The following is a 10,756-nucleotide window of genomic DNA, read 5'->3' as shown; positions in this document are numbered from 1 at the left end:
GTCTAGGACTTAAAATGCAAGCTCAATGGAGTTTTCTATAGATTTTTTTTTTTTAAGTCCTATACTAGCTTAATCTGTGTCTGCACAACCGGCCCATAGAGTTCAACGACTGGTAATGGACTAATGGTGAAACGGTCAACCATATCAAAAGCTCTTCATAAAACTAGCCTGTATTGAGGAGTGGCTGTAAAGATGCCCTTACTCAAAAAGCATTTGAAAGAATGAGATTGACCAAGCTTTGATGTGGGAAAGGTTTCTTTGGCAAGTTGAGTATGAGACACTTAAAGCGCTATGAGTGGTGTCCATCTAACACAGCCCACACCTCATTACAGCGGGAATGCTTCTCATCAACATGGACTAGGCTTCTTGTTATATTGAAGGAAGAAAATACAGGAAGGAAAAAAAAATATCGTCCAACCAACCTGAACAACCTGGGGGGGAAAAATCGGACATTAAGAATTGGCCAAAATCTCTTCAGACATCTACTTCGAAAAGGTCTGAGGCATTTGATTAAAGCTATTTGGTCCAAAAACAACCTATAACATAAAAAATTATTAAAATAAACATGAATACAATAAAGAAATTGTTGTTTTATGTGTAATTTATAATTGATTAAATCCATTTTTCCCATCAATCTAAACACAATGACCCAAAGTAAAAACACATTTTCAGAAATGTGTGCTAATGTATTGAAAATGAAAAACTGAAATATCTCCACACAAGATTTAACACTTTACCATGATAATCTAAATTGAGCTCAAACGCATCCTGTGTCCTTTGGCCAGCCTTATCTCAAGAACGTGATTGGAGGCCTGTTGCAAATGTAATTGATTGGACATGATTAAGTAACTCTCCAAGTTACTCTCCATAAACCTCTGAGATCCAAGATTTGTGATAAGGCATAGATCAGGTGAAGGTTATAAAAATTGCTAAAGCATTGAACGTACCCAGGAGCACCGAGGGTCCATCATTGTGAAATGGAAGAAGTTTGGAACAACAAAGACTCTGTCAAGAGCTGACTGTCCAGCCACAAGTAACTGAGTAAGAAGGGTCTTGGTCGGGGGAGGTGACCAAGAATCGAATGGCCGCTCTAACAGAGCTTTGGAGTTTCTCTGCAGAGATTGCAGAACATGTCATAAGGAAAAGGCATCTCTACAGTAATCCATCAGTCAGGCCGTGATGGTAGAGTCACTTGACAGTAGCCACTCCTGAGTAAAAGTGATATGACATGCTGCTGGAAGGACTTGGAGACCATAAGGAAAACATGGTTGTAGTAAGCGTAGTAATGTTAACTCCCCTCACAATCTCCACAGACAGAAAACTTTTGGATGGTTGCTGGAAAGAATTTCAACCTGCTAAACAAGGGACACTATGAGCAGAGAAAGACTTACAACCGGTTTGCCCTCCTCCATTTCGGTAATAAACAAACCAGAATGGAAAAATACAGAGAACTTGGACTATCTAATGTTAGATTCCTTCAAAGGCACTGTCAGTGAATTAATCATTGATATTTAAATATGAGAAAACCTTTCTTAAGACTGTTGAATGTATTGCCTAATGACCTCCCTCCTCATGGATAAACTTGTGACCATATCCCCGTTGCAACCCACAAACAGTAGAGTATACCTAATATTTACAACATCAGAGATCAATTTACAATCAAAGAAATCACTGGGTTTCAGTTTTTTTTAGGTTTTATTAATGAATGCTTGAATATTCACATGGAAAAGTCTAATGGCCCCCTCCAAAAGGCCTTTGGGGCCATAACTGACTCTGGAGATTCAACATGTTTCAGGACCTACACATTGCCATCACCATTCCTTGGACTTTTCCTCATCATTTTGGACAATAGGAACGCCATCTTTTCACAATGACCTTTAAACGCTCTAATATAAACGTTCTGACCACCCAAAGGTTTGTGGATGCTCTCCCAGACTTACTCCACTTACACAGGTATGTCAAAGTAAATCAATTTGTTAACATCTAACTGAAGATCTGGACTCAAACATGTGTAATACCTTAGATACAGTTGTAATACTAAAAACAAAACAAAAAAGCTACAGGAAACTAGCTACCTAGTACACAGACAATACCAGAGCCTTTAAGTGCCTACTGAAAATTAGAATGGAAATAGCGCTCCAAAAATTTGGAAATGTTTAGACTATCCATGAAATGCAATGCAATATAGAAAAGTGCTCGAATCTGATCCCTTAGCGTAGTGTTAACGCTGGTCAAGTGAGTCTCCCTCTTTTAAAGTGTGATTGTCTCCATGTTAGAAGTGGCTGTACAAAGTATGTGCCATATGAAAACAGTCGCTGGGAAATAATGTTTTGGATTGTTGATATCGCATTATCAGTCCCTTCCAGTAGCTTGTTTTCAAATGTGTCCATTTAAACATGATTAGGCAACATGTTCTTGCAAAGCATGTTCCATTTTAATCTACTGTACGTATCTGAATATTCACAACAATCACATCTGTGAATCGAACCTGTATATATCAGCTCTGTTTGTGAACAGCTGCAACTTAATCTTCCACTGAAAAAGAACCAAGCATGTGAACGAAACAACGTAGCCAAGAAATATGACACATTTTAGAAAATGTTTAGGTAAATTCAACTATTTTCTCTGTGCATCTTACTGAAGAAAGTGGTGCACTTTGAAGTGAATAAAGTTATTTTTCATGTGAGGGAAATGACTGTCTCGCACTGCTGGGTTCAGCTCTATTGTGCTCAAGTCAGGCAGACAGGTTGGGCTGTATAACACTGTAGCAGTACAAACAACTAAACACCCATCAAAACAGTGTTGTACATGTCACAAGTTGGAAAATACCAGCTTTTTATGGATCCACGTTGAGCGGGCAAAGAAAAGCAGGGACCATGACGACAAAAACGGTATCAATAAAAGCATGGTCTTACACTTTTTCTGTATTGCAGAGTAAATTAACACATTCCGATTTCTTCAGAGGTTTCTGTTGTCACCTTCCATACATTTGTTACTAAATACAGTATGTTGTCCTGAAAAAGCAAGTCTGTTCAAAATCCATCAGAACACCTATAAACCAAATAAAAGTGAGAGCCCCAATAAAGCCATTTACATACAATCACACAACCATCCAACCTATCAAATTACATTTGATTACATCTGTGAGGTGCGGTACACCCAGTATACTCCAATCATCCATAACATTGTGACCACTGACAGGTGAAGTGAATAACACTGATAATCTCGTTATCATGGCATCTGTCAGTGGGTGGGATATATTAGGCAGCAAGTGAACATTCTGTCTTCAAAGTTGATGTGTTAGAAGCAGGAAAAATGGGCAAGCGTAAGGATCTGAGCAACTTTGACAAGGGGCAAATTGTGGTGGCTAGACGACTGGGTCAGAGCATCTTCATAACTGCAGCCCTTGTGGGGTGTTCCTGGTCTGCAGTGGTCAGTACCTATCAAAAGTGGTCCAAGGAAGGAAAAGTGGTAAACCGGCCACAGGGTCACGGGCAGCCATGGCTCATTGATGCATGTGGGGAGCGAAGGCTGGCCAGTGTGGTTCGATCCAACAGATGAGCTACTATAGCTCAAATTGCTGAAAAAGTTAATTCTGGTACTGATAGAAAGGTGTCAGAACACACAGTGCATCGCAGTTTGTTGTGTATGGGGCTGCATAGCCGCAGACCAGTCAGGGTGCCAATGCTGACCACTGTGACCACTGACAAAAGTGCCTACAATGGGCCTGTGAGCATCAGAACAGGACTATGGAGCAATGGAAGAAGGTGGCCTGGTCTGATGTATCATGTTTCCTTTTACATCACTTGGATGGCTGGGTGTGTGTGCGTCGCTTACCTGGAGAACACATGGCACCAGGATGCAGTATGCGAAGAAAGAAAGCCGCCGGAGGCAGTGTGATGCTTTGGGAAATGTTCTGCTGGGAAACCTTGGGTCCTGCCATTCATGTGGATGTTACTTTGACACGTACCACCTACCTAAGCATTGATGCAGACCATGTGCTCCCTTTCATGGCAACAGTATTCTCTGATGGCACTGGCCTCTTTCAGCAGGAAAATGCGCCCTGCCACGAAGCAAAAATTGTTCAGGAGTGGTTCAAGGTGTTGACTTGGCCTCCAAATTCCCCAGATCTCCATCCAATCGAGCATCTGTGGGATGTGCTGGACAAATAAGTCTGATCCATGGAGGCCCCATATCTTAGATAACTTACAGGATTTAAAGGATCTGCTGCTAACTTCTTGGTGCCAGATACCACAGCACAACAGTGAGCCCTGGCCACCTAGAGATCTAGTGGAGTCCATGCTTCGAAGGGTCAGGGCTGTTTTGGAGGCAAAAGGGAGACCTACACAATATTAGGCAGGTGGTCATAACGTTATGGTTGATCGGTGTATTACTTTGCCAAATTCAGTAGGCAATGTGGCTGCTTTCAACATAAAAGTCACAATAAAATGTCAAAAAAGCATGGCCAAAAAGCTTGTAGAAAATTCTGTATAAGACATTTCTCCAAGTGCATTAAACACATCTCACCACCTTCACCCTACGCTCTAAGCATCCACATCTTCATTCAGGGAAATGGCCCCATGGAGGAACCCACAAATACTGTAATTCTGCAGGCTGCACCAATAGGCAGAGCCATTAAACGTACAGTATTCATTACAGATGCCTTTCTTAACGTCCCTAAAGGGGTAGTGGAATTGTGCAGTGGTGACTCAGCAGGTGCTGTGGCAAAGTATGTGCAGCTCTTGTTTATTTAGTGGTTAAAACATTTTACTTATGGAGTAGCATGTGTGCTTGTGATCAGAAATATGCCGTAAGATCCACTTGCCGACAAAGCCACCAGATCTTTGCCCAAAATAACATGGTAACTGGCATAACGGTGTTAACCTTGTCAAGAGCTCCAGGACAAAATAGCCCCATGATATAAATGATCACTCATTACAGTTCATGTCATTTTGACACCAAAATGAATTCTGATGTGCACAGACAGGGAAACAAATTTAATAAAGTGAAATTTACTTATGAGGGTTAAGTAGATAAATCACAGCAAATCTGAACAGACTGCCCGAAGCAACAACAAAAAATAGGTTCCTCACTAACTTTGTGATAAAATGCAAATAACCCATCCCACCATGCATAGGGTGAAAAAGAACAGAGGCAGAAGGGGTAGAACAAGCTAGCCAGATAAAGAGAGCATCAGAAATCAGAGTCAAAGTCTGGCACCAGTGGTATATGAGCCTGTATTGTTCCACTTAAGCATATCAAATGGGTTAGACGTTCTTTTTCTTTCTCTGTGTCTCTGTCTCTGAATATGGGGGTTAATCACAGTAAAATTATCAATTAAGTCAATTAGAAATGAAAAGATTCAGCGGCAATATAATAGGTTGTTCTCGTTTATGCTAATTAACTGCTTCTCGTTCAAACTGGTTTACAGTTTGTAAAATGCTTACATTAGCTGATGAATCACGTTGGCTACACTGCGTTTAACTTGATGGTTTTACATGTACATCTTCTATGTTCCATAAAACACCCATGTTAGGCTTGTCCTTTGTTTTACCTGATGCTTTGTAAGATGCCGTGGTTTGAAGTGCAATTTGCTAAATGGAAGGCGGAATGCAATAAGTAACAGAATAAATGACATGCATGACAGCTTGATGCCTTGGACCTTTGGAGTGGTCATCAGAATGCTTTTAGAATAAAGAAATGTCATAGAATAGAACTGAAAGTAAAGACAAAAACGTTTGTGAATAGTTTTAGTTATCCACCATGGTCTGAATGGTGTTTTTGGCAGAGGAACATTTTCAGGTATTTAGGTTGTGGTCTATAATTTCACTCTTGATTGCTACCCAGCAGGTGATCGAAAGGCACAGGCTCCTTTCTTGATTGCACAGCTATTATTTCTTTCTTCATTCTTTTCCACTTATTTTCGCTTCACAATGGCTATGAATAACAAGCAGTACAAAATTATGTTGAAACAATGTCCGAGTGAGTGACTATAGCCGTAAGCACGCCTTCTACTCTCTCCTCTTCATTCCTGGTCCTCTCTTCTCTCACACACAGGATATCCTTAATTAATTGAGGTCATATGAAGCTAAAGGAGTGTACTTCAACACCACACAGCATAGTTGTGTATTGTAATTGGCTAGTGTGTCCTTTGTGGGCAGATATAGGGTGGCTTATTGCAAATGGCTAGAAATAAAGGGAATCAGACTCACAGAAAACACCAGCATCTTCTGTTATAATGTTGGTGAGACAGACATCAAAAGCACAGGTTAACTTAAAACAGTGACGCCTGTAACCTTAATTTGAATATAAAATGAATAACTGTTATATAATCACGCTAGTGTTGCTTAAATAAATGTTAGGTCTGAATTATATCTGGAAATCCTCTCTGTATATAGTTTTTTTGTGAAAATAAAGGAATGTAAGTATTCCAGTCGGTTGTTAGTAGGAACAGGTACTGACGACGACATGGGGAATTCGATTTTAATCAACGTTTAAACCCGTCTCCAAACAAAATAAGTCAAGCAAATTAGGTACTTTAGGAGGGAATCGTAATGAAAATGGATTAATCTGCAATAACACTTCGGAGAACAATTTAGCATATGATTGCAAATTTAAATAGCTGCTTCATCTTTTGAAAGGCTTACACTTCTGTCATGCTTCAGGGATATGCTGCCTAATGTTCCGTCCATGTGAGAGAAGTTATATATAAATCCAAAGTAGGCTCTTGCTCCAAAATTCTAGCTAAAATAAGTAAAGTACCAGAGGTATTAAATCAACTTATTTCAACACTCAAATGCCAGGATTCAACCAAATGCTGTGTTGCAGACAAGTTGCCTGCACAACGCTTAGCATTTAAAGGTAATTCCCCTCTGAGCCAACACATGGTGTTTACTATTAGTGCATGAAAAAGGCACCTTGTCTGTAGTGCTTGTCATGGTTGAAGTTTTTTCTGTCGCTTGGATTTTCAACTGATGCACCGATGAAGTAAAGTGAAATTAAGAAACTGTTACACATTATATTTCTACAGACGTTTTGTAATGCACATTCACTTTTGCTTAATAAATATACACCAATCAGCCATTACATTATGACCATCTGCCCAATATTGTGTAGGTCCCCTTTTGCTGCCAAAACAGACCTGGCCCGTCAAGGCGTGGACTCCACTAGACCTCTGAAGGTGTGCTGTGGTATCTGGCACCAAGACGTTAGCAGCAGATTCTTTAAGTCATGTAAGTTGCAAGGTGGGGCCTCCAAGTATCGGACTTATTTGTCCAGCAAATCCCACAAATGCTCGATTGGATAGAGATCTGGGGAATTTGGAGGCCAAGTCAACACCTTGAACTCGTTGTTGTGTTCCTCCATCCATTCCTGAACCATTTTTGCTTTGTGGCAGGGCGCATTTTCTTGCTGAAAGAGGCCAATGCTGTCAGGGAATACTGTTGCCATGAAAGGGTGCACATGGTCAGCAACAATGTTTCGGTAGGTGGTACGTGTCAAAGTAACATCCACATGAATGGCAGGACTCAAGGTTTCCTAGCAGAATATTGCCCAAAGAATCACACTGCCTCCGCCGGCTTTCCTTCCTCCCTAGTGCATCCTGGTGCCATGTGTTCTCCAGGTAAGCGACGAACACGCACCTGGCCATCCACGTGATGTAAAAGAAAACGTGATTCATCAGACCAGGCCATCTTCTTCCATTGCTCCATGGTCCAGTTCTGATGCTTACATGCCCATTGTACAGTAGGTGCTTTTGGCAGTGGACACAGAGGTCACCATGGGCACCCTGACTGGTCTGCAGCTACGCAGCCCCATTCGCAACAAACTGTGATGCACTGTGTGTTCTGACACCTTTCTATCAGTACCAGCATTAACTTTTTTCAGCAATTTGAGCTACAGTAGCTTGTCTGTTGGATCGAACCACACTGGCCAGCCTTCGCTCCCCATGTGCATCAAAGAGCCTTGGCCACATGACCCTGTGGCCGGTTTACCACTTTTCCTTCCTTGGACCACTTTTGATAGGTACTGACCACTGCAGACCAGGAACACACCACAAGGGGCTGCAGTCATTTAGCCATCACAATTTGGCCCTTGTCAAAGTTGCTCAGATCCTTACGCTTGCCCATTGTTCCTGCTTCTAACACATCAACTATGAGGACAGAATGTTCACTTGTAGCCTAATATATCCCACCCACTGACAGGTGCCATGATAAAGAGATTATCAATGTTTTTCACTTCACCTGTCAGTGGTCACAATGTTATGGCTGATACTGTATATAGTTACATTTGCGAGAGCAGGTGAAAGGCTAGGAAAAGGTTAAATGAAGAGAATGTATTTTGGCAAAAGAAAATAACGGGAAATATAACAACTAACTCGAAAGCGAAGATTGTTTATGTTCTGAATTTAACCAAAACATATTGAACAAAGCGTTTGTAATAGTATTAGTGTATGAGTTTGCTAGCAATGTAACATCACCTGTAGCCTATTGTTGGTGAACGTTAATCTCCCACCACATTAGCAACCTGTTTGCTCTCAATTAGTTATTGTGCTTTATTTTTTTTGCAAGGTGTAATTTAATTTCAAATTGTAAGAGGCTTTTATTTCTTCTCGATCAGCTCTTACGATGTGCTTATGGAATGGCAAAGCAAATAAAAGATTCATAAGAGTTGACCATCATTGAGCTGGGAATGCTACAAAGCTTTGAACCAGTCATAATCACAACCAGTTAAGGAAAAGCACTATGCCTGTTCAATGTAACAATAAGACAATTCCCCTAAATATACAACAATTTGTGAATACACACCTGCCTGTCTTTCAGCATGGCACCAACGCCCCTAAAGAGAAGTAGTAGGCTAGGTTCCGGAACCTTCCAGTGGCAGCCAGCAGGACCAGCCACGCCACTACACCAGTAGCGTGCACAGACCTTCCAAGGGGCATGTGCTGAATCTGAGAAAGTGGGATGTCGGCTCAAGCAGTTGTCGGCTCAAACGGACGGAATGAGTGACGCGTGTAAAAAAAAAAAGACGGACGATGCATGCCCGTCGGTGTACGCGACGCGCCTCACCATGACATACGGGCACGTGTAAACCGGAGCGGGCACTAGATGGCAAAAGGGGTACTAGACGACTAGCTCTTCACAGGTTGAGCCTTGCGTGTGCACGTGCCTGCACTACACTGCTGACTTCCATCCTTCTCAGCGGAGGTATTAGGGCTCCGCCCCTCAGCAGAAAAGCTGAAATAGAAGCCTCTGAATGAAATACAGTAGAGGTTCAAGGAGGGGGAGAGGAAGATGATGAGGCTCCAGAAGGCGGAAACAGGGAAAATCCAATCCCTGCAGCCCCCACCGCTGCCCCTCCCTGCTGTACCTAGAGGGACAACTATAGAGCAAGGAGAAGGGTGTAGAGGCCGCACTGAGCAGATTCCTTCCAAACCGTTGCTGGGAGGCCGTCGCAGAGACAACTGGACCTCTCGAGCGAAGCGGTTTGTTTCTATATTTTTCTCCCCCATCTATTCCTCTACCACCTCGGATTACCTTAATAAAACGCCCTCTAAGGCCCTACCCTTGTGCCCGTTCCCTGTGTTTCTTCCCGTTTTATATTGTTTCCTTTTTTTCTTCTGAAATAGTTAGTTTTTTTGGCATGCCAGTTGGATTGAATGGCCTCTAATAGCTAATAAAACGTAATAAAATAAAACGTATGATAAGTGGCCTACTGATTGGCATTGTACAAGCAATAATTTCTGGTTGTAGATAAATAGTGATTGTTTGTCAGGTTATTCTCTGTCCTCCAAAAGTGTGCGTTCCGTTGAATGCTTCCTGACTGAGCGATCGTTGAGACACATGGCTTGGAGAGATCAGTGGTTGTCCATCTTTGACCCCCTCACAGGGGGCACTGCCTCTCTCCTTGTCCCCTGTAAATCAGTGGCACATTAGAGGAGAACACCAGAGTCCCCAAAAAGTCACAAACCATCTACAAAGGGATCTAATAATAAATGGAGACAGGAGCACCAGATCTTAGCTGAGAATTCTACATCTTACAACCACCTCTTTACTGGTTATTATTCAATTATGTTTATCTCCCCAGGTGGTTATAATATAGTAGGCTCCTGTTGAGTGTATGGATAGCAAAGTCCAGCAAGTCCATTGTTCTAATTTATCTCAGTTACAGATCTTAGTTGATTAGGACAGCGGTTCTGTGTTATATCAAGGTTTTGAGAATTTTCCAGTGAATTATTGAATTTTTCTGTGTTTGAGAAAAAAGGATATGTAAATTATTCCCTTTTTGGTTGGAGTGATAAACGTTCAACAACTGAGAGGAACTTCAAATAAAAGACACAAAACATCCATGGTCAAGCGACATATTCCTCCGATACTCAAGAGATTTGCCTCGTGTGGATAAACAGTCTGTCCCAGTGCTTTTGGCAATATTGACAAGGATACCAAACATAATACATTATTTTGACGAGCTTGATTGAGCCTTCTCCAAGTAGAGTGGGGTGAACAAGTATTTGATACACTGCCGATTTTGCAGGTTTTCCCACTTACAAAGCATGTAGAAGTATGTAATTTTTATCATAGGTACACTTCAACTGTGAGAGACGGAATCTAAAACAAAAATCCCGAAAATCATGTATGATTTTTAAGTAAATAATTTGCATTTTATTGCATGACATAAGTATTTGATACATCAGAAAAGCAGAACTTAATATTTGGTAGAGAAACTTTTGTTTGCAATTACAGATATCATACTTTTCCAC

At 41.4% G+C, this 10,756-nt stretch overlaps 1 long non-coding RNA gene across 1 annotated transcript in view; it reads right to left on the bottom strand.

Moving 5' to 3' along the window:
- The window catches only part of LOC117593599, a 106,203-nt gene extending 96,685 nt beyond the window's left edge, over positions 1-9,518 (bottom strand). The window contains exon 1 of the long non-coding RNA XR_004575033.1: positions 8,805-9,518. This is a non-coding gene — a long non-coding RNA (uncharacterized LOC117593599). The remainder of the gene's footprint in view (positions 1-8,804) is intronic.
- Between the last annotated feature and the right edge of the window lie 1,238 nt (positions 9,519-10,756).

The sequence above is a fragment of the Esox lucius genome, chromosome 21, assembly GCF_011004845.1.
Source record: "Esox lucius isolate fEsoLuc1 chromosome 21, fEsoLuc1.pri, whole genome shotgun sequence".
Lineage (NCBI taxonomy): Eukaryota > Metazoa > Chordata > Actinopteri > Esociformes > Esocidae > Esox > Esox lucius.
This window is presented reverse-complemented; position numbering and strand designations above follow the sequence as displayed.